Below are 25,404 nucleotides of genomic sequence, written 5' to 3' on the forward strand. Positions count from 1 at the left end.
TTTCCCATTTAGTTTTTTTTGGGGGAAAATATTCCTTATTAAGTGAGTGGTGATACAGATGTCAAGCATTTATGGTGACAACAGTAAAATTTTGGTGCCAAACACATTTTGTTTAATTTGATGCTTTTCAAAAAAGTATTCTGTGATTTTCTCTTTATACTTTAGTAAAATTTTATATGTAATAAATTCGCAAGTATAATATCATAGAATTAATGATTTAAGTTTTAGTTTGGAAAATATGAATATGGTATTAGAGTTAGATCTTTGCATTTGTCTTCACATTAAGTTATTTTGAGCCCTATTAAGCCTGCTTAATTCACAGGATTATAGAAAATAGTGACAATATAGAGGACATCAAACAAGGGACAGATATTCTGTTCATTTATTTTATAATATGGGAAGATGGGACATCACACCCCAAGAAGACAAATCAGGCCAAAGTGAAGCTCAAAAGGACAGGACATACCTCATTAAAGAGGTGTAATACATGATCTGGGGGAAAAATCACTTAAACCCTGAAAATCTTAGTTTTCTCCTCTGTTAAATAGGGACAATTTAATACCAATTTCTATATTTAGTTTTCAATTTTAAAAACTAAATGAGATACTTCTTATAAAACACTTAGCAGAAGGCCTGACCTGTGTAACATTAATTGGTCTATGTAGATGCCACTCTTCCAATTGTTATTCATTTTTAAAATAAATTTATTTATTTATGTATCTGTCTATCTATTAATTTATTTATTTTTGGCCATGTTGGGTCTTCGTTGCTGCGCGCGGGCTTTTCTCTAGTTGCAGCAAGTGGGGGCTACTCTTTGTTGCAGTGCACGGGCTTCTCATTGCAGTGGCTTCTCTTGTTGTGGAGCAGGGGCTCTAGGCGCGTGCGCTTCAGTAGTTGTGGCTCGCGGACTCTAGAGTGCAGGCTCAGTAGTTGTTGTACATGGGCTTAGTTGCTCAGCAGCATGTGGAATCTTCCCAGACCAGGGCTCGAACCCATGTCCCCTACATTGGCAGGCAGGTTCTTAACACTGTGCCACCAGGGAAGTCCCCTCCAATTGTTATTCATTTTCTTGTTCTCTTTTCTCTTTCCTCCTATTAATCATTATAATTAGCTCTAACTTTTTTCTCTCCTTTCCGTTCCTGTCCTCTTTTCCCTCTTCTAGTCTTCTTTTGCTCATCATTTTTCTCTCCAAATATTTTTTCATTATTTTTTACCCAGATTATAACCTTAGCCAGTGAGGGGCAGCACTCACAGCTAAAGAGCTGTTGACTTCAAATCTCTTATAGTCCTCTGCCTAATAGTCTTTATAAGTCTTTTTTTCCTGTTTCAGTTATACCTCATTTTAAGAAAGGAAGCAAGTGGAAATTCCCTGGTGGTCCAGTGGTTAGGACTCTGGGCTTCCACTCCAGGGGAACTGGGTTCAATCCGTGGTGGGGGAAGTAAGATCCCGTGAGCAGCACAATGTGGCAAAATAAAATAAAATTAAATTAAATTAAAAAAATAAAAAAGGAGGCAAGCACTGTTAGTAGATTACTTGGTTCCTTTGTAGATCTGTACACTCTTTTAAGACCCATGCCTTTAAATATAGATATTTTAAAATTGCATTTCATGAAAAAGTTAAATTTAATTTCCTGTGCTGTATCCATAATAGTTAACATTTATTGAGAGCAAGCTATTTGCTTGTTCTATGCATTTCATGTTTATTTACTGACTTACATACCTAGAAGAGCATAGCGCATGTATTTTACCTGGAAGAGCACAACATCTGACAAAACAGTTCTTTTTTTAAGTTTTTTTTTTTTTTTTTTTTGCGGTACGCGGGCTTCTCACCGTTGTGGCCTCTCCCGTTGTGGAGCACAGGCTCCGGACGCACAGGCTCAGCGGCCATGGCTCACGGGCCCAGCCGCTCCGTAGCACGTAGGATCCTCCCAGACTGGGGCACGAACCCGTGTCCCCTGCATCGGCAGGCGGACTCTCAACCACTGCGCCACCAGGGAAGCCCGAGTTTTTTGAAAAAAATATTACATGTCCAATAAATAAAATGATGACAACACAAATAAATGCATAGAAATTAGCTTGTACCCATAATTCCATGATCCATAATTGGTTAACACTTTACTATATATCCTCATACACGCATACATGTTTTATAGACACACATATTTTATAACTGAGATCATACTGCACACATAGTTTTTTAACTGCATACACAATTTTGTGATACAGTATTTCTTGATGTTGAATGGGGCCTATACGTTAAGCTCTAGCAGGAAACCAGAGCCGTGTATGTTCCCTTTACTGAAGAAAGGTCCTCTTCTCTTTGGAAAAGTCATCATTTCCCATTGGCCACACGTATTCAGATTACTGTGGCAAGGATGACCCATGGTGGTGAAAATGACAGATTGGGAGGAAGTAGAGAAATGTTGTTATCCTAAAACCTTTGTAGTAAACTTATTGTTATTTTGGAGGAAGCTAATGAAACATTTCTCAATTTCCATGAACTGTATGATTAAGCATGCATCTCTTACCGTTCTCCAAAGGGTGACATTTTTCTAAAGAGAGGCATCTAAGTGCCCTGAGAAGGTAGCAAATATAAGAGAAGACCTTTATTTAGTGGTCCTAATGAGCTCCTTACACTGATTCTTCCTGTTTTTTACATTACATAAAAATATAGAACAGATACAATGGTAAATTTCTATAAGGAGGTTTCATTAAGAGCTAAAATCTTTGGCCTAATTTGGAAGATGCTAAAAATTACAGGGTTCATATAGGTCAGTAATGTTTTGGAACAGCAGCAGATGAGGAGATTCTGAAATTCTTAGAGTATGTCACAAGAAGTTGAATTATAGACTGTAGGTTAGACCAGAGATAGACGTTAGCTGGGAAAAGGAAGAAGAGATAATGATTAGTGTGAGTTGAGTTTTTGCAGCAGTCAGAATTAAACACATAGTGATCTTTGAAAGGAAAAATTAATGAAAAGTAGTGTTTATATAACTGCATTTTAAAGAAGTAAACAGTTCTTAGAATGTTGGCCTTAAGCTGACAAAATATTTCCTTTAGCTAGATATTCTCTTATTTTAGACTATATATAAAAGAGAACAAACAAATTGCCAAGTGGCCTCCTGTCAAATCAACAATTATTTTACTCCACTCACATTCCATGCAAGTTTAAATGAATGCTATAAAATCTTAAATCTATAGACTGGGTGTACTTTCACCCAAGTCCTCCTACTGAGAACTCTTAATTAACAACTTATTGGCAGTTTAACCTTAATCTGCTTGTTAAATTATGTGTTGGTGTGAGACACCAGGAATGTCTCATGATGATCACATTTACCATTTATGCCATTTGCAACCATATGCTATTAACAAAATGGTCATTTTGCATATAGTTGACTCCTACCTAGTTTAGTCCATGATATTATACTTGTGAGAGCATATCCAGATGCTGTGTTCTCTATTTAAAATAGTATTTTCCAATCAGAAATGTGTGGCCCTTGATTTATGGATATTGAGTATATGTACTGCAGTGATAACCCAATATTTTCAATAAAGGAATTTATGCATTCAGAAAAAAAATAAAGGCACTTGTGAACCCTCTGCTTCAGAGATGATATAATTGGTATATTGTGTGCCCTACTCTTATGGCCCCACCCGTGATTAGTGGTTTCCTGAGGACGGGACTTTCCAATGGGTGAGTAACACTAACAGTGACTAATCTGAGGAAGTCAAGGGCAAGTTGACTTTGAAAATATCAACTGAACTTATCTGAGGAGTCAACATAGAGGTGAGGGGTGATTTATATCTAACAAGTGAGAACCTGGCTTCTTGGTGTCCCACTAGTTTTACTCTGCAGTTGATGTCAACTAGTTTTTTAGCTATATTTGGATGTCAGTTGTGCCTGTGGATAACATTATACGTTACTATTATAAGATCTTTAAAAGATAGCAGTGCCTTTTTTTTTTTCCTTTTCTAGTAATGTGGAGTGATTGGTTGCAGACTAAACCTTCCCCTGAGAATCAGAAATGCTGGACAATACATAAAACCACTGCTTAAAGACATTTGGAAACTATGAAGCTACTAAGGGCTTTGCTAGGTCAAGATTCCCAGGAGAAGGTGCATTGGACACATTGAGGAACCTCCTTAAATCTTCTAGGCCCTATCTGTTCTCCAGGTCCTCAAACTTACTGTGGACACAAGGTCACAACCATTTCTTCAACAAGCTTTGCAGGCTGCCTCAGCCTCCCCCAAGGTGAGTGCTAGTCTCCACACAGACTCCATTGCTCCTGATGTGGTATGAGTTGCTGCAGCTATGGCACCAGGCCCCACCATACCCATCAAGGATCTGATTACTCTCACTAGTTCTCGAGTTGGAAGAATCAACATGTTGTAGGGTATGGGATTCAGTTTCCTTGGTGGGTCTGAAAAGACCCGTTGAAACATCAGGAATGCATAGAAGTTAATGTCTTGTGGGTAAATTTTGACCAATGAAAGTTAAGTCAATCAATAGAAGGAGCCATTGAATAAATTCCTCTCTCTTTCTCCCTCTATCAGACTACTCCAAGACAAAGTGTTTCTATACAGTGAGCCTCTCTTCAGGAAGCTGTGGTCATCTGCAGTAATACACTAGCTCATATTTCCTTTTCCTCCTTTTCTACCCACTTTATTTTCCCTTTACTTTTACTATCTCAGAGTTATACCTCCCTGTTAAAAATTAGCACTTAACCTTTACCTCAGGATCTATTTTCTAGGGAACCTAGGCTAAGACAGAATGCAAGAATAGAGAAGTGAGCCCAATTTGGCCCTAAGTTCTCCTTTTAGATGTTTGTCTGTTTGTAAGTAGAAGCCAGGAGGCTGAGAAGCTAAGCAAAATTTCTAGCAGTCTTACAGTGCTGGTGGTCAAAAATTGGACTTCAGGCCAACCAAGGAGAGGCTCAGGCAAACATTCCAATTTTAACTTACAACTCTATAAGGGCTAGACATTAAATCAACTTAATCCTTGATTTAATTAAAATTAATCTTCCTTTTATCTAACTACCAAACAAAAATGAATGCTCTCTAGAAGATATTATCTAGGGTCTTAAAATATCACTACAATTTATCAAATGTATTTTCTAGCTGCTAATGAAAAATTACTAGGAGGCAAAACCACATGACTGAAAAATAAGAGAAAAACAGATTATAGAAATATACTTACTGGAGATCCAAATATTGGAATTATTATACGTGATCTTTAAAATAACATATTAATATGTTCCAGAAATAAGATCACAAAATGGAAAATCTCAGCATAAAACTCAAAAATATAAAAATTCTTCAAATGAAATTATAGAGCTGAAAAAATATAATAACTAAACTTAAAGAGTTAAGAGCAGTAGATTAGAAGCAATTTAGGAGAGCATTAGTAAATTGGAACATACATTGGGAGAAAATCTTCTGTACAAAGCACAGAGAGAAAAACAGAATGGAAAATACAAAAAAAAAAAAAGAGGAAGCATAAGAGATATATGGGAAATAGTGAAAATATTTAACATATATGTAATTTAAATCCTACCAAAAACAAACCGAAACAAATTCAGAAGAGACAGATGAAGCAGAGATAAAATTTGAAGATCAAAATGATGTTCATAATAAACATGAAGCCACAAATTCAGGAAACCATAAACATCATTTAAATTAAATACAGAGAAAGCATACATATAGGTGTATCATAGTAACATTTTTCAAAGCCAAAGACAGAGAAAATATTAATACAAGCTAGAGGAAAAAGATGTATGATTTTTAAAATAGCAGTGATAAAACTGATGCTTGAATTCTTAACAAAAGAAAGTAGACCACAAACATCAAAGTGACAACTAATGTCAGAGCTAGAAGAAAATAACTGTAGTAGAATTTTGCACCCACTGAAAAATAACTTTCTAAAATGAAAGTGAAACAAAGATGTTTTCACATGAAAAAAACTGAAAAAATTATTCATTAGTAGACTTATACTAAAGAAATACTAATGGGAATTCTTTAGTCAGAAGGTAAATGGTTCCAGATAGAAAGCAAAATGAAATAGGAAGACATAATGAACAACAGAAAGGGTAAATACATGGGTAAATCTAAATGAATATGAAATGTCTTAAACAATAATAATACTGGAAGGGAACCCTCTTGCATTGTTGGTGGGAATGTAAATCGATACAGCCACTATGGAGAACAGTATGGAGGTTCCTTAAAAAAGTAAAAATACAATTACCATATGATCCAGCAATCCCACTACTGGACATATACTCAGAGAAAACCATAATTCAAAAAGACACATGCACCCCAATGTTCATTGCAGCACTATTTACAATAGCCAGGTCATGGAAGCAACCTAAATGCCCATCGACAGACGAATGGATAAAGAAGTTGTGGTACATATATACAATGGAATATTACTCAGCCATAAAAAGAAACGAAATTGGCTCATTTGCTGAGACGTGGATGGATCTAGAGACTGTCATAAAGAGTGAAGTAAGTCAGAAAGAGAAAAACAAATATCGTATATTAACGCATGTATGTGGAACCTAGAAAAATGGTACAGATGAACCGGTTTGCAGGGCAGAAATTGAGACACAGATGTAGAGGACAAATGTATGGACACCAAGGGGGGAAAGCGGTGGTGTGGGTGGTTGTGTGATGAATTAGGATATTGGGATTGACATGTATACACTGATGTGTATAAAATTGATGACTAATAAAAACCTGCTGTATAAAAAAATAAATTAAATAAAATTCAAAACTTCAAAAAAAAGGATAAATAGAAGTTGTCTGAATAGTTATTGAATTTTTGGGTTTTTTTGTTTGTTTGTTTTTACGTCTTTATTGGAGGATACTTGCTTTACAATGGTGTGTTAGTTTCTGCTTTATAACAAAGTGAATCAGTTATACATATACATATGTTCCCATATCTCTTCCCTCTTGCATCTCCCTCCCTCCCACCCTCCCTATCCCACCCCTCTAGGTGGTCACAAAGCACCGAGCTGATCTCCCTGTGCTATGCGGCTGCTTCCCACTAGCTATCTGTTTTACGTTTGGTAGTGTATATATGTCCATGCCTCTCTCTCACTTTGTCACAGCTTACCGTTCCCCCTCCCCATATCCTCAAGTCCATTCTCTAGTAGGTCTGTATCTTTATTCCCGTCTTACCCCTAGGTTCTTCATGACATTTTTTTTATTCGGAGATTCCATATATATGTGTTAGCGTACGGTATTTGTCTTTCTCTTTCTGACTTACTTCACTCTGTATGACAGACTCTAGGTCCATCCACCTCACTACAAATAACTCAAATTTGTTTCTTTTTATGGCTGAGTAATATTCCATTGTGTATATGTGCCACATCTTCCTTATCCATTCATACGATGATGGACACTTAGGTTGCTTCCATCTCCTGGCTACGGTAAACAGAGCTGCAATGAACATTTTGGTACATGATTCTTTTTGAATTATGGTTTTCTCAGGGTATATGCCCAGTAGTGGGATTGCTGGGTCATATGGTAGTTCTATTTGTAGTTTTGTAAGGAACCTCCATACTGTTATCCATAGTGGCTGTATCAATTTACATTCCCACCAGCAGGGCAAGAGTGTTCCCTTTTCTCCACACCCTCTCCAGCATTTATTGTTTCTAGATTTTTTGATGATGGCCATTCTGACCGGTGTGAGATAATATCTCTTTGTACTTTTGATTTGCATTTTTCTAATGATTAATGATGTTGAGCATTCTTTCATGTGTTTGTCAGCAATCTGTATATACCCTTTGGAGAAATGTCTATTTAGGTCTTCTGCCCATTTTTGGATTGGGTTGTTTGTTTTTTTGTTATTGAGCTGCATGAGCTGCTTGTAAATCTTGGAGATTAATCCTTTGTCAGTTGCTTCATTTGCAAATATTGTCTCCCATTCTGAGGGTTGTCTTTTGGTCTTGTTTATGGTTTCCTTTGGTGTGCAAAAGCTTTGAAGTTTCATTAGGTCCCATTTGTTTATTTTTGTTTTTATTTCCATTTCTCTAGGAGGTGGGTCAAAAAGGATCTTGCTGTGATTTATGTCATAGAGTGTCCTGCCTATGTTTTCCTCTAAGAGTTTGATAGTGTCTGGCCTTACATTTAGGTCTTTAATCCATTTTGAGTTTATTTTTGTGTATGGTGTTAGGGAGTGTTCTAATTTCATACTTTTACATGTACCTGTCCAATTTTTCCAGCACCACTTATTGAAGAGGCTGTCTGGGAAAATAGCACTTTTAAAACAGAAGGGAGCTTTCAGCTTGAAGCGGCCAAGGTGCAACTTTCTTGGGTCATCCCAAATATGGGTTCACATGACACCAGCCACCTCCACCTTGCCGCCTAAGTTCAACCCCAAGGAGATAAAAGCTGTATATCTGAGGTGCACTGATGGGAAAGTCGGTGCCACATTTGCCCTGGCCAGCAATATCGGATCCCTCGGTCTGTCTCCAAAAGAGGTTGGTGATGACATCACCAGGCAACTAGTAATTGGAAGGGTCTGAGAATTACAGTGAAACTGACCATTCAGAACACACAGGCCCAGATTGAGGTAGTACCTTCTGCCTCTGTCCTGATCATCAAAGCTGTCAAAGAACTGCCAAGAGACAGAAAGAAGCAGAAAAACATTAAGCACAGTGGAAACATCACTTTTGATGAGATTGTCAACATTGTGCAACAGATGAGGCACTGATCTTTAGCTAGAGAACTCTCTGGAACCATTAAAGAGATCCTGGGGATTTTCCAGCCCGTGGGTTGCAATGCTGATGGCTGCCACCCTCACGACATCAGAGATGACATCAACAGTGGTGCAGTGGAATGCCTAGCTAGTTAAGAACTACAAAGGAAAATAATTAAATAAAGGGTTATTTGATGACCGATAAATAAATAAATAAGAGGGGAGTCAGAAAGTGGAAATTAGGACAAGATTCCTTGGTGAAAGTGCTTCTTCACCAGAGGTGGTAAAGATACTATAGAAGTTTGGAACTGATGGTGGGAGCCTTTGTGAACCAAGTTAAGATCTGAAATTTAGGTAAGACTTAGTACCAGAAGTGCAATTTATAATAGCAATAGAAGAGGGAGCTCTTGAACTGAGAAACTGGGAAAGTTACCTCTTCCCGCACTTCAAAAGATCCTCCTTCAAACTGAGAAAAATCTGACTTATTTAAGTATAATTGACAAAGTATTGTGCAACTAAAACATCCAAAGGAAGCTGCTCTAGGGAAACAAAAGGGCAAAAAAAAAAAGACCTGAAAATAGATACAAAACTTCCCTACAGATTAACAACACTCCCTACAAAAATATCAGCCCAAAGCAGAAGAAAAGTGCAATATAACATTCCAACATGAATAAAGAGGCATAGAATCTTGATGCAATTGCAGACAGGAAATAAAACAATAAAAAATAAATACATGACAACATACAAGGGAACTCCCATAAGGCTATCAGCTAATTTTTCAGCAGAAACTCTGCAGGCCAGAAGGGAATGGCACAATATATTTAAAGTGATGAAAGGGAAAAACCTACAACCAAGAATACTTTACCCAGCAAGGCTTTTGTTCAGATTTGATGGAGAAATCAGAAGCTTTACAGACAAGCAAAAATTAAAAGAGTTCAGCACCACCAAACCAGCTTTACAACAAATGTTTAAGGATCTTCTCTTGGCAAAAAAGAAAAGGCCACAACTAGAAACAAGAAAATCGTGAAGTGAAAAACTCAGCAGTAAAGGCAAACACACAGTAAAGGTAGGAAATCATCCACAAACAAAACTCATAGGGAGGATAAAAGATAAGAGTAGTAAAATCATCTATATTTACAATAAGCATTAAGGGATACATGAAACAATTAGATATTAAATATTATATCAAAAACAGTAATCATGAGAGGAGGAGAATACAAATGCAGGGTTTTAAAAATGCATTTTAAATGAAGGGATCAGCAATTAAAACAATTATGTATATAGACAGCTATAAAAAAAAAACCTCATTGTAACTGCAAACCAAAAACCTATAATAGATATACACATAAAAAAAGAAAAAGGAATCCAAACATAACACTAAAGGTAGTCATCAAATCACAGAAGAGAACAAAAGAAGAATGGCAAAAAAAGACATACAAAAACAAATCCCAAACAATTAACAAAATGGCAATAAGAACATACACAGTGATAATTACCTTAAATATAAACAGACTAAATGCTTCAACCAAAAGCCACAGAGTGGTTGAATGGATACAAAAACAAGACTTGTATATATGCTGCCTAGAAGAGACTCACTTCAGATCTAGGGACACATACAGACTGAAAGTGAAGGGATGGAAAAAGGTATTCCATGCACATGGAAATCATAGTCAATGGTGAAAAGTTGAGAGCATTTCCTCTAAGATCAGGAACATGACAAGGATGCCCACTCTCACCAATTTTATTCAACATAGTTTTGGAAGTCCTAGCCATAGCAATCAGAGGAGAAAAATAAATGAAAAGAATTCAGATTGGAAAGGAAGAAGTAAAACTGTCACTGTTTGCAGATGACATGATACTATACACAGAAAATCTGAAAAATGCCACCAGAAAACTACTAGAGCTTATCAATGAATTTGGTAAAGTTACAGGATGCAAAATTAATATACAGAAATCTGTTGCGTTTCTATACACTAGCAATGAACTATCAGAAAGAGGAATTAAGGAAACATCCCATTTACTATCACATCAAAAAGAATAAAATACCTAGTAATAAACCTAGGTATAAAATAAAATAAAATACCTCAGGAGGCAAAACACCTGTACTTGGAAAACTATAAGACACCAATGAAAGAAATTGAAGATGATACTAACAGATGGAAAGATATACTGTGTTCTTGGATTGGAAGCATCAATATTGTTAAAATGACCATACTACCCAAGGCAATCTACAGATTCAATGCAATCCATATAAAAATACCAATGGTGGGGCTTCCCTGGTGGCGCAGTGGTTGAGAGTCCGCCTGCTGATGCAAGGGACACGGGTTCGTGCCCCAGTCTGGGAGGAGCCCACATGCCACGGAGCGGCTGGGCCCGTGAGCCATGGCCGCTGAGCCTGCGTGTCCGGAGCCTATGCTCCGCAACAGGAGAGGCCACAACAGTGAGAGGCCCACGTACAGCAAAAAAAAAAACAAAAACCAATGGCATTTTTCACAGAACTAGAACAAATAATTTTAAAATTTGTATGGAAACATAAAAGACTCCAAATAGTCAAAACAATCTAGAGAAAGAACAGAGCTGGAAGAATCACAGTCCCTGACTTCAGACTATACTATAAAGCTACAGTAATTAAAACAGTATGGTACTGGCACAAAAACAGACACATAGAATGGAACAGGAAAGACAGCCCAGAAATAAACCCATGCACTATGGTCAATTAATCTATGACAAAGGAGGCAAGAATATACAATGGAGAAAAGACAGTCTCTTCGATAAGTGGTGCTGGGAAAACGGGACAGCTACATGTAAAAGAATGAAATTAGAACACTCTCTAACACCATATACAAAATAAACTCAAAATGGATTAAAGACCTAAATGTAAGACCAGATACTATAAAACTCCTTGAGGAAAACATAGGGAGAACACTCTTTGACATAAATTGCAGCAATATTTTTTTTGGATCCCTCTCCTAAAGCAAAGGAAACAAAAGCTAAAATAAACAAATGGGACCTAAATAAAACTAAAGGTTTTTCACAGCAAAGGAAACCATCAACAAAACAAAAGACAACCTACTTAATGGGAGGGGATATTTGAGAAAATATTTGCAAATGATATGACCTATAAGGGGTTAATATTCAACATATATAAACAGGTCATACAATTCAACATCAAAAAAATAAAAATAAAAAAATGGGCAGAAGGACTGAATATATATTTTTCCAAAGAAGAAATGCAGATGGCCAACAGGCACATGGAAAGATGCTCTACATCACTAATAATCTGGGAAATGCAAATCAAAACCACAATGAGATATCACCTCATACTGGTCAGAATGGCTATCATCAAAACGAACACAAATAACAAATGTTGGCGAGGATGTGGAGAAAAGGGAACCCTCCTACAGTGTTGGTAGGAATGTAAATTGGTGCAGCCACTGTGGAAAACAGTATGGAGGTTTCTCAAAAAACTAAAAATAGAACTACAATATGAACCAGCAATTCCACTCCTGGGTAAATATTGAAAAAAAACAAAACCACTAATTCTAAAAGGCATTGATACATGGACCCCAACGTTCATAGCAGCATTACTTACAATTACTGAGGTATGGATGCAACCTAAGTATCCATCAACAGATGACTCGATAAGGAACATGTGGTATGTATACAGACATATATATATATATATATATTCACACACACACACATAGACACAATGGGATACTACTCGGCCATAAAAAAAATGAAATTTTGCCATTTGCAGCAACATGTATGGACTTGGAGCGCATAATGCTAGGTGAAATACATCAGACAGAGAAAAACCAATACTGTGTGATATCACTTATACATGAAATCTAAAAAAATACAATAAACTAGTGAACATAACAAAAAAGAAGCAGACTCACAGATACAGAGAACAAACTAGTGGTTACCAGTGTGGGGAAGGGTGAAGGGGTGAGGGAGTGGGAGGTACAAACTATTGGGTGTAAGATAAGCTACAAAGATGTATTGTACAACTTGGGGAATATAGCCAATATCTTGTAATAATTGTAAATGGAGTGTAACCTTTAAAAAATAAATAGATACATTAACACAGGGAAGACTTGGCCACCAAAGGAAGCTGATGGTCAGTCAATAGAAAGATTTGAAATGGTACCTAGTAAAATTTAGGAAAGAAATAGAAGAAACAGAATCATTTCATAAATAAAGACTAAATTACAAATAGCATAAGAAGAAATAGACCCTATAGAAACACAGCAGGACACAGTGTATACATATGGAAAAAATGAAGTATAAGGGAAATAAGCAAAAAGATTTTTTTAAAGTAAATGTTATAAATGGTAGGCAAAAATGATTCAAAATATGAATAATTGGAGTTCTTCCAGTTGGAGGAAATATAAAAGAATGGAGTAAAGCAAACATTAGAAAATGCTGTGAAATAGGACTTGAATTTGTATATTAAAAAGTATACCCAAGATATGGAAAAAAACTGTCTCAGAATGATCAATACCAAGACATATCCTACTAACACATACCCTGCCAACACAAGATGTAGCCTACTAACTCTAGTAGCACACTTTGAGAATCTGGGCAAAAACATTGTGTCATTTATAAGGGAAAGAAAGACAAGTTGGCATAGCTAGAGTCAATGCTAACAGAAACAGAACAATATTTATCAGATACCTGAGGAAAGTTTGAGCCAAGGATTTTAAATCCATCCAAGATATTCTTCAAGTGTCAAAGGTACAGGCAAAAATTTCTGCAAATTCATGGACTGTGGGAATAGTATCTGCATTAGGCCTTGCTGAAGTACCTCCGAAAGAACAAAATTGACCCAAGCAGAAAATTGATCAGGGAAACATCAGCAAAAGTCCTGGGAGTGAACACTGAATGTATTTAACAATGAAACTATGGCTAAAACAAGGACTAACATAAGGGTTACAAAATAAAATGTAGTATGATGATTGTATTTATATAAGCTTTCACTATGGAGGCTGTTATATTAAAAATTATAGTCCTTATGATATTTTTATTCTAGTGACTGTCTTTATAGTTAGACTTTTACATAAAACTCTTAGAACCCTCTTTCTTCAGGCAGTATCTATTGACTCCTACTGTGAACATCAAGTGAATTAGCTTGTAACTCCTTCCTTTCTCTTCTTTGTAGCTTTCTTTACTCAATTTTAGTTAACAATATTATTATTTATTATGGGCTGAATTGTGTCCTCCCAAAAGGCATGAGGTATGTATATGCTTATTTTATAAGATAAAATGACATGTCTTTTTCCAAAGTGATTGTACCACTTTACATTCTCACCAACAATGTGTGAGAGATTCAGTTATTTCACCACCTTGCCAGCATATGGTGTTGATAGTCATTTTAATTTTAGCCATTCTGATGAGTATATAGTGACTCATTGTGATTTCGGGGTTTGTATTTCCCAGTGACTAATGATGTTAAGGAAGTTTTATGTGTGTTCCCATGTTTTTCCCCATGACCGGAGCTTACTCTTTGGTACTAAACTGTCTAAACTCTCAAAATCCTGTTAGGATCATGAACAAAATTGCCTTAGACCTTTGATCTGGAAGGTGTCACAATTTTCAAATTTAATCTTCCTCTTCTCTTTTCATTATTCAAAGCTTCTTTCTTTCAGGAAACATTTTAGTTTTATTTTATAAAGTTTCCAAGCTACTTCTGTTAAAATTATTCCTAGATATTTTATGTATTGATATTTGTGGCTAAACAAGATATCTTTTAAAAAATATTCTCTCTATTTGTTGATACTATATATGAAAAGAAACTTTATAACTTTCTTGTAAGTTATCGTAGTTTTTCAGTTCTAGTTATAATCATATCACATTAAATAAGTTTTTTTCAAACAGATCTTTTCCTTTAGCTTTTCTATTGCATTCCCTATAATAGTGGTGCTCAAGCAGGGTGATTTTTGCCTCTCAAGAGATATTTGTCAATGTCTGGAAACAGTTTTCCCACAACTGGAGAAGTTTCCATCTAGTAGGTAGAGGTAGAGGCCAGGGATGCTGCTAGACACCTTACAATGCAAAGGATTACTCCACATAACAAGGGTCATTTGCCTCAAAATGTCAGTAGTACTAAGGTTGAGAAACGCTGCTTGGGAACATTCAGAAAAAACAATAAGTAGTGCTGAGCATAATGCAGTCTTGTCTTATTCCCAATTCAATGTGAATTTCTATCATTCATTAACAAGTATAAAATTGGATATAAATTAGTAATTATAAAAGTGAGAATTTATTCAAGAATGCTTTGTAAACTAGTATTTCTCCAGTGGTGACAAGCTCGCCATGGCAGTGATTTTCAAGATGTGTGACTTGTAGAAAAGGTGTGAAGAGGTAGAAAAAGAAGTCCACTATGTGGTTGACTATTCCCCTTAGAACAAGATACTTTTTTTTTTAATGTGCAATCTTTATTAATACAAATGTAACATAACAAGTGGGCATTGAACATTTTAAAGCATACGTGACATATGGATTTTTGCAGTGATTGCAGTAGTAATGACCTGCTAAAAACATTCATGCAACATAGGAATGAATAGAAGAACAGAGTAAACATGGACATACATTCAAAAGAAAGGGGACGTGGGGGGCTGTTCAATTCATATAAAGTTTCAGTTATGCAAGATGAATAAGTTCTAAAGATCTGTTGTACAACATAGGACCTATAGTTATCAAGACTGTATTTTTTAAAATTTTATTTATTTGTTTATTTATGGCAGCGTTGGGTCTTGGTTGCATCAGGCGGGATCTTTGTTGAGGCACGTGGGATATTTCCTTGTGGCGCGGGGGCGCTTCATTTTGGCACGCGGGTTTTTTTTTTCTCTCTCTCTGTCTCTGTCTCTCTCTCTAGTTGAGGCGCGCGAGCTCAGTTGTTGTTGTGTGTGGGCTTAGTTGCCCCGTGGCCTGTGGGATCTTTGTTCCCTGACCAGGGATGGAACCTGAGTCCCCTGCATTGGAAGGCAGATTCTTTATCACTGAACCACCAGGGAAGTACTAACAATACTGTATTGTGCACTTAAAAATGTAAGTGGGTAGAGTTCAAGTTAAGTATTCTTACCACAATTTTAAAAAGTAAAATGAAAGAAGCATGGTTCAAAAATAAGTAGTTTTAGCAAAACATAAACATAAAAGTTGAAATCAATTAAGCTTTTTAAGCAATTCAACATCACTTTTCATGAACACCATAATAGAGAATATTTATCAGACAGTTAATTAATCCTTCCTCAGCTCCACCACTAAGTAGCAGTATGACTTTGGGTAAGTTACTGCTTTGTCTCAGTGTCATCTGTAAAACAGAGATAAAAAAGAACCTATCTCATAGGTTTGTGGTGATGATTAAATACGTAGAACAAGTTACTTCTAATATTAAATGTTTTAAGATTCTGTCTCAATTTCAGTGACGTGTTTTCTTATTCTAAGTGCTTCCATTATGTACTGGCTTTCCGAGTTTAAGAAATGGCACTGTTTATTATACAAATAACAGAATACATAATTTGAGCAGGTACTGTTTTTAGATACTTTACATACTTAATCCTCTTATTAACTTTATGAACTAAGTAATATTAACCCTACTTTACAGATGACTAAACTGTATCAATGAGTGAGGTAAATAAAAACTTATTCAAGGCCATGGAGCTGGTCAGTTTTAAAGCCAGGACACAATCCTATAGCGCCCCCTGTCTTCCCAGGTGGTACTAGCCACCTGAGGCCCTTGGGTCTGATCCAAGCTTGCATGCTCATTGTTTGCTCCTGAAAGCAATTACGCCAGTAGCTGCTAGGTAGCCCACAGTGGAGGGCGTCGGGGCATCCCAACACTTGTCGGTAGTGTCTTTTTTTTTTTTTTTTTTTGCGGTACGCGGACGTCTCACTGCCGTGGCCTCTCCCGTTGCGGAGCACAGGCTCCGGACGCGCTGGCCCAGCGGCCATGGCTCACGGGCCCAGCCGCTCCGCGGCATGTAGGATCCTCCCAGACCGGGCCACGAACCCGCGTCCCCTGCATCGGCAGGCGGACTCCCAATCACTGGGCCACCAGGGAGGCCCTGTATTGTCTTAATTGCCTAGGTACCCTCCTGTTCCCTATGCCTACCTCCAGCTGTGGAAATGCACCTGGGTTGCAGCTGCCTATTCACTGTATATCTTTCAAGTGAGAGTCACCTTTTCTAGACCAAGAGTTCTTGTTTAAGTTTTAGCTTTGCATTTAGTTAGAAAACCCTACTATTTTGTAAACTTAAGATGTGTATACAAGCTGGGGGAGGAGGACATTAGGGAGATCTAAAGTTTCACTACTTAATTTCTGCTATATCCACTTGGACTAGCTGAATTTACCAAATCCTGACTCTGTATCTGAGTGTTGAGGAAAGCCTTTTTTTTTTTTTTTTTTTTTAAATGCACCCACTGTACCTCAGGAAGCTTTCACCAAACTCACATTAATGAACCTAACCCTTCTTGTGCTCCAATATCAATCTCTTTACACATAATTATAATGCAAAACATTTATTTGTGAAGTGAAAAGGAAAGCACACTTCTGTCAAATGGAGAAGATCAAGATTCTTAAGTAGCTGACGTTGGGACCTGCTGGGTGGGAAGATTTGCTGTGTTGCCATCAGATGTTGTCTTTTAACCTGATGTTTCAGATGCTTCAGCAGCCTTTTCAGGCTGTCCTTCACTCTTGGCCGCCTTTTCTAAGTCCTTCTGATAGTTAAGCTGGTATTCCAGATAGCTTATGTTCCTGGTCTGTTCATCCAGGAACTTCTTCATGAAGCGTGAGAGCTACAGAAATAAAACAAGGAAGAACTCATCGAGGCCCTTGTCTGCAGTGGGAGGCAATCTAAGATCTTGCTACCCAAATTATAGCTCAGTCCTAGTCCAGCAGTCCTAGGAGCTTGTCAGAAATGCGGAATCCTGAATCCCCTCCAGGCCTACTAAATCAGAATCTATATTTTAAGAAGCAACTAGGCAATTCATATGCATATTGAAGTTCAAAGAGCACTGATCTATGACCTTCAAGACCTCCAGATGAATACAAACAACCACTTTCAATGAGTATGAGTGTTAAGGCAACTCATCAAAAGTACAGATTAATTTAAGTAATAGGCTACCACTGCAATGTTTTTCCACCCTATCTCAATGACATGTAAGTTTCGAGTAGGTTCCCAGACCCCATTTAGGCATTTAAATTTTAGTGTTCTGGCATAAGGCTCAGGCATTTGATCATTTTCAGGGCTCCTCAGCGAGTCCAGTATGCATCTCGGTTGATAACTTTTCTACTAGGTCATTTTCTTCACTTCGACTTCCAGAAAAGTTAAAGGGTTGGTGAGAAATAAGTTACCACTGCGAGGTAGAGTGCTCACTATGAACCGAGAATACTTCAGAGAAGTCTATAGAATAGGTCACCACTGACATTCACTTTTGTAGGGGCAGTCTAGGACACTGGTTCTCAAGATGTGTTTATTTATATCCAGAGTGCCTTATTCCTGAAAAGTCGTCTTCCCCTCTTGTATTGAGTTGCATTTCTCCTTGCCAGGACACCTACTCCTCCCACGTCCAAGAAATAAGTTCATATATTTCCTTCGGGGGAAATAGACACATTAGATAATCCATTGCCTTGGGCTTTTCCCCAAAAGCGAGCCATAATCCAGAAGTGAAAGATGACACTGCTTTCAGAACCAGTTTACTACTTACATTGGTTTCTTTATTCTTAGAAGCCAAGGTCTTCAGTTCTTGCAGCAGCGTGTTTAACGCTTTCTCCAACTGCAGAGCAGACTCTATAGCTTGTTTGCCAGTTCCCCAGTTATCTATATCAGGCCTCTGTTGGAGAGAAACAGGGGAGTCACTATCCTACCTGAGGCACAGCTTGGTTACATCCTACTTCCTGGGTAGAATTATGACTAGGTTTGCAGAGGTCAATGATTTCCACACTTCTTGGCACAATGGAATCAGTGGAGCACCTTAAATACTGATGTTTGGCTTTCAACTGCAGACAGTCTGACTTAATTGGTACAGAGGAGCAGGGTTTTTCAAAGCTCCCCAGGTGACTTTAATGTTCTGCAAAGCATGGGTACCATTAGCACAGTTATATGCACTATTCCATTAGCTTTGGGATTTCATTAGCTTTGGATGGTGGTTCAGTTCAGTCACCAGACATTTAGTTTTCTTTATAGACCTGGAGTTAAAAGAACCCCCTCAGATAAGTAGGAATGTTGCTAAATGTAATACCTTCGACTAAGGCTCAGATTGTTTCTTTAGTGTCTGTTCCAGTGAAAAAAATATTTGTTTTACTACATCGAAGAGACGGCTGTATTAAATACCTGAGCGTGCATCTGAATTAAAGATCTAATATAGGATACTAACAGCTCTAGGAAGAGACCAGTAGTTCTTCTCAAACTATACAGAGGATTAGAATCATCTGGAGAGCTTGGTAAGACACAGCTCCTTGGGCCCCATCCTTAGAGAGTCTGATTCAGTTTATCAGAGTGAGGTCAATGAATCTGCATCTCCAGTGAGCTTCCCAGGTGATGCTGGTGCTGTGGTCCAGAGATGACACTTTGTATGGCTCCTTGAGAAAAGCCAAACATACATTTAGCGGCTAAAGTTTACTGAAAATGATATGAAGAGGCTACAAAGAAGACACATGCTTGCCCTCACGTCCCGTGTAGGAACATGAATAAGCTAACAAGTCAGGTAGCAACTAATAATTTAGTTCTCTAGACCCAGCAAAGGCCCCATGGAGATCATCATAACAAAGTTACATAGTCACCTTAATCACCGGAAGGCAGACTTTACACTTATATTTTCTTAGATATTTTATGAACTGCTTTGCATGCTCTCTCTTCACCTCAGCTTGATCTTGGAAAAATGTATGAAAAGAAGGCACTTCTGCATCTTCAATGTAATAACAGGCCTGGGACAGGGATAAGAATAGGGAGAGACTGGAGGTGAGAGAAGTCTATGTTTAAGACTGGAATCTCACACAAACTCACTTTGTTGTCTCTGTGGCTATCCAAAGAGGCCTTCTTTGTTCAGTCCAGAGTCCTCAGTTTGTCCTTTGACTTCCAGAAGGCCCCAGCTGCCTTCCTGAACCCAGGCTACTTCAAAGAGAAGCCACTCAGATTCTAATACACTGGTGCCTAGCATTTTGCTATTAGGCCTCTTTAAGGGTCAGATTTATGAACCCTATATGCTAGCACTATAACCAGTAATTATGTCGACAAGTGGCAGAAGTCCAGCATAAATTAAGTGCCGTTGTAAAGTCAATCTATTTCATTAACCCTACCACATCTACATTAGCTCTAAAATAGCAGACGGGTGAAAAATTATTTATAACAGTGTCTGATGCCCATACAAGTTTTGGGAATCCTCTGGAAAAGAACTGTGATTCTCCCAATAATAGGCCACAATTTGCAATCACAGCTGTAAATCATTGGGCCACAGAGAAGCAAAATCCCAGCCACTAAATTGTTGTTACATATAGTATCAAACAACAAACATGGCCATAACCACAATTAGAAAGGATATATAAGATATATTATCCAGATCAGAACTGAAACCTCCCTCACAGTGGCTCAAGGACCCATACTAACCATAGATAAATAAGCATCACTGACATGCAGCTCATAAGATGCTATTTGATTAATAGCAACCCTACACTCTTCAGAAAGAAGGCCCTCTGCCTGGGATGCCATCTCAACTTTAGGAAAAACCAGGCATAAAAAGTGCTACCCCCCCCAAGATAAGGGACTTCTTAAATACTAACAAGCATATAGCCAGCCTAATTCTATCCAGCTGAAAACAAGATGAAATTCCATCCAGCTGAGATTAAGAGCTACCAACCTACCAATAAGGACGTTGTTTCTACACAAATTTGACTTGAGAAAAGGGTGGAAAAAAGTTAATCCTCCTAACTATCCCAGCCAGTGTTTAGTATTCTCTCTCATGTTCTATCTGACTATGATTTGAGAGGGCTGATTTACTTCCTGAATAGGGAAGTGTTAACAGAGTAGATTAATTACCTTTAATTGTTTCCTTTTTTCAGAAAGTATTTATGGCATATCATGCTAGGTCCTATGGAGAATCTAAGAAAACTGACTAAAATACATTTTTTGCCTATAAGAGACATATCCCCCATCCCATAAGGCCTCAACATACACAGTTGATCTTAAGGCAGGATAGGATGGGACTTCTGAATTGTCAAAAGCATATTTAGATGACAGGATTAGGGCAGATTTCTTTGGTAAATTAGCATTTGAAATTGGCCTTGGAAGGTAAATAAGAATGTAGAGAGGTGGAAATGGAAGAAGGGCATTTCACCTGGAGAACAGGTACACACAGGTTGTAGGGACAAAATATGACTGGTTTCTCCAAACTGCAGTAAGACTGTTCCATTTGGGAACCTTTTGGCTCTTTCTTCATTAGTAAGTAATAGATGCTGAATCAATATTTGTTAAGTAAAAATATATTTTACACATGCAGTGGTATAAGATTTCCCGTAGTCTGGTGAATTCTTAGTTTGAGCCTAATCCATGTCTGGTTGAACTGAAATAGAAGTGAAAAATATTTCCATATTTTTAGAAAATAGAAAAAAGAAAAAAATTATGTATAAAGCTACCACACTAACTCATCTGTTGTTGATGACGTGTTTCTTTCCTCTTTTTTTCTGTATGTGGTGAGGTCATTTTTAAGTGATTAGATAGCAGTATTTTTTTTAAATTTTAATTTGTTTTATTGAAGCACGATTGATTTACAATATTGTGTTAGTTTCTGCAAACTAAATCTCAAATATTAATAGAGAAATATGAGTCATAGGGAAGTAGGAAGTTGAGGGAAGTCCAAATAGAGTAGCACGGAATAAGGGTACCTAGATCATTTAAATCAGGGAATGTGTCCAGATCTAGTTGAACTTTATTCTTTGGTTGGAATGACTTCTGTAAGCGACTTACGAAGTACTATTGGTGATGTTTAAAGAATATTGGAGAGAAATGCCAAAATACAACTAAAGACTTTTATATCCTGGCAGAAAAAAATGCAGAAATTTGCACTAGATGAAAATACGTATAGTTACACCAACTGGCATCTGAAAATCAAGGGTGGGCATTTATTGGATTGGGAACAACTTAGCACAAGGTTTGGGTGACGTGTTACAAGGCATTACACTCCACATTATCTTCTTTTTTATTTATCTTTCTTAAGTCAACAATTTTGATGAATAGAGTTTTATACTGTAATCAAAGTCACAAACGTCACAAATGTGGAAGGAATAATTAGCATGCATCATGACATACTAAGAGCCAACAGAACTCAACAGGTTCAATCAAATTGGTTGAAGCTAATAGGATGAAATGTAACTAAAGATGAATGTAAAATCCTATATTTTGGTTCAGTAAATCAATAGCCCATAAACAGAGAGAGGGAGATCTCAGTGAACAGTAGTTCATGTGAAAAAGACTCAGATTTTTAATTGGTTTAATGTTCAACATATCCAAAAGCTGACAGGAAAATAAATGCAATTCACTTTTCCCACCTCAGGCAGATAAAGCCTTGTTTTATCGAACGATGGATCTATACATTTGCAGAGGCCGCTATGTACAGACAAGAGATGGAGAGCTTTAGTTGTTGGTCTCATTCCTCGTGATCTCTTCCTGCTTGGCTTGGAGTTGCTCTCAGAGTGCTTCCTTGATCTTAGACCTCAGTCTGGTCAGCAAGCTGCGTCTTGCTGGGCTTGTCTGTTTTCAGCTTGTGGAAGTGTTCCATGAGAATCCACTTGTTTTTAAACATGTTCCCCTTCACCTTCGGGTGCTGGCTGTGATACATGTGCTGATCAGTCTTCTTAGATTCATGGTATCTTCTGAGCAGCCAATGCAGAATTCTCATCCAGGTTACCTTCTCAGGCATTTGAACAATGAGAGTACATTTTGCATGCCCATGTCCCCATCCCTGCCCTTGAGACAGGCCAAGGTGTTTTTCCAGCATTGAGCACAGGACTGGACAGTTAAAGGTTTCCAGATGAGCAGCCCATCTTAGATCAGCTTCCCAATCCATTGTTGGGAATTGACACTGGTGATTTTGTTGGTCTCATTTGGGTCTGACCAGACCTTATTTTTGCTGCAGTGAAGGATAGTGGAGGTGAGCCTCTTTTGAAGCCTCCTGGCTGCAATTCAGTTTTCAATTAGCCATTTTAGTGACCAGATCACAGGAGGTAACTAGTCCTGTTGTAACTTGGCAGTGACTCTTGTTTGAAGGGTCCACCCATCCAACACACACTTACCTAGCACTTCCCAAAGTAGCTGATCAGTGCTACATAGTAATAAAGGCAAACAAAGACTTGAAGAGCTTTTTGTTTAACATTTTATCATATTTGTATTTAATTCTGGTGCCACATTTTTGAGATATTGATGAACTGTAACATAACTGAATGAAGGGGAGTTTTATTTATTTCAATATTGGTGTTATACAGGGTTAACGCCTGACCCAGCAAGGACCCTCCTGGACCCTGTTTCTAGGCTACAACCAGCACTGGTTGGACTAGTCACTGCCTGGGTCATAGCAGTTGTTAAATATTTTGAATATAACCCTGAACCTATTGAAATGTTAGGGCTGCAAGATATAGAAACTAACGAGTGTCTGCTCTACTCACAAACTCTTTCAGTTTCTGGGAAGACTCAGATATGTTGGGGCAGGTTCAAGCCACATGAGCTGGCCATTCTGGCCATGGGTGATTGGACCAGGGACAGACACTGTACCCAAGCTGAGCCAATGAGTTTCTCTCTTCAGAAACTTGACCTGAAAGACACAGCGGTTGGGACTTGTTGGGGCTGAGTCACCATAATGACATCATTGCCCAAAGGGGAAGGTCCATGAATTCCTGGTCCTACCCTATCCAGGGTTTGGATGTTTAACTCTACCAGTAGTAGCTTTCCAATAAATTCCCATTTTTGCTTACATTTGCTAGAGTAGCTGTTTCTTGTAACCAGAACTCTTAACTAATATCCTATATTAGCATGTGGAATGACTACTACTCGTTGTCTTGTTCACAGCCTCCAGCACCAAGCGTAGTGCCCAGCATGGATTAGACACTCAAGAAATATTTGCTGCCTCAATAAACAGCTCTCTGTAGGAAGGAGAAGAGCACCTTGAATCCATCCATCTATCTATCTATCTATCTATCTATCTATCTATCTGATTTGGATAAATATATAGGGTTGAAAATGGGGACATTTCATCCACATTGCTGGAGTATGTATGATCTCTGGAGGAAAAACAGATTTACGTGCCTCTTGCTTTTGCTCGTAATTTTTTCTTCATTAAAGTTTCCTCCCAACTAAAAAAAAAAAAAAAAATTTGTGTTATAAAGTAGTAGCACTTAGAAATGCTTATATGTTGATGAAATGGATGGATAAAAATCCTTTACAACAACCCTGCAAAGCAGATGTTATTCCTTCTTAGGTAAAAACCAAGGTCTAAGAGAGGTCAAGTCACCCACCTACAATCACACAGCTAATTAGTAGCAAAGTCTGAATTTTGAACTCATCTCTGTTTGACTCCGAAAATCAAGGCTTTTTCTAATGTGCCAATCATCTCATTGTATTCAAATAAATACTTTCCTTTTGTGATTTATTTATGTAAGAATATGAAAAGACCTATAAGGATACAAACATTTAAAACGCACTTAACTAGGGCTTCCCTGGTTGCGCAGTGGTTGAGAGTCCGCCTGCCGATGCAGGGGACGTGGGTTCGTGCCCCGGTCCAGGAAGATCCCATATGCTGCGGAGCGGCTGGGCCCATGAGCCATGGCGGGCGTACCGAAAAAAACAACAACAAAAAAATTTAACTATACTATGGACTCTTTTTTATGGAAAAAAATGAAAAAATATTAAACAAAATATAAAATTTGATAAATAGCAAATAATCCTGTGTACAATATAAGATATTTGAAATTTGTTCTTTGTTTCTTCAGGTATGCCTATTTTTTTTCTACTTCAGGTATGCCCATTTATTTTCTAACTTGTTCCCTACAGGCTGGGACTTTATTATATATAATTCTAGTATGAGTATGTGAAATTATAGCTTTCAAAATAAATATGGTTTTTATGAGTGAATAAAAAAACACTGTATATGAACTTCTAGGGAAAATATAAATCATTTACTTTAATAGGCTCAAGGAAATAACAACAAGCAGGCATTGTGATTGATATGATAATGGATATGCACATAAATATATTTCATAGAAAATTAAATACACAAGAGTAGGAATACATTAGTGTTTTAGACTGCATAATTTCTCTGAAGACATTATCACAAGCACCAAAACCTTGGGAGTTTGGGATTGACATGTACACACTGCTATATTTAAAACAGATAACCAACAAGGACCTACTGTATAGCACAGGGAACTCTGCCCAATATTCTATAATAACCTAAATGGGAAACGACCTCAAAAAAGAATAGATACATGTATATGTATAACTGAATCACTTTGCAGTACACCTGAAACTAACACAACATTGTTAATCAACTATACTCCAATGTAAAATTTTTTTAAATTAAAAAAAATAAATAAAGTCACTGTAGTAGCCAGTTCCATAGCTTCAACTGACATGTTGATTTGTGGTTCATTTAAATGCATGTTTCATTTAAATGCATGTTTCATTGAAAAAGCATGAATACTACTTTTGAATATTCCC

At 37.5% G+C, this 25,404-nt stretch overlaps 2 pseudogenes; one reads left to right on the forward strand and one right to left on the reverse strand.

Annotated features, from left to right (window-relative positions):
- The first annotated feature begins 7,788 nt into the window (after positions 1-7,788).
- Positions 7,789-11,596, forward strand: LOC125964455 (60S ribosomal protein L12-like; annotated as a pseudogene).
- Positions 11,597-22,402: 10,806 nt separating this feature from the next.
- LOC117202425 (60S ribosomal protein L19-like) lies at positions 22,403-22,878 on the reverse strand (annotated as a pseudogene).
- Positions 22,879-25,404: the final 2,526 nt, after the last annotated feature.

Source organism: Orcinus orca, chromosome 5 (genome assembly GCF_937001465.1).
Source record: "Orcinus orca chromosome 5, mOrcOrc1.1, whole genome shotgun sequence".
In the NCBI taxonomy this organism is placed as follows: Eukaryota; Metazoa; Chordata; class Mammalia; order Artiodactyla; family Delphinidae; genus Orcinus; species Orcinus orca.